Source organism: Mus caroli, chromosome 5 (genome assembly GCF_900094665.2).
Source record: "Mus caroli chromosome 5, CAROLI_EIJ_v1.1, whole genome shotgun sequence".
Lineage (NCBI taxonomy): Eukaryota > Metazoa > Chordata > Mammalia > Rodentia > Muridae > Mus > Mus caroli.
In genome coordinates, this window is record NC_034574.1 from 130,401,837 (window position 1) to 130,402,060 (window position 224).

Genomic DNA, 224 nt, shown 5'->3' on the forward strand with positions numbered 1-224 from the left:
AGGGAGGGAGGGAGGGAGGAAAGCGTTCCCAAAGTCAGCAAAGTACTCTGGGAATGGCATGTGTGCAGCCTTGCTTCAGACTTGTTATAGCGCATGGATCAGGGCCCTCTAAAGAGCAGAATGGATAGGGTGTGCATCTGTGTAAGAAGTGGGAGGACCTGGTAGAGTGGCTCACAGGCTGTGGCCTGGGTAGTTCAACAATGACTATCTCCTGGAGGGAAGAC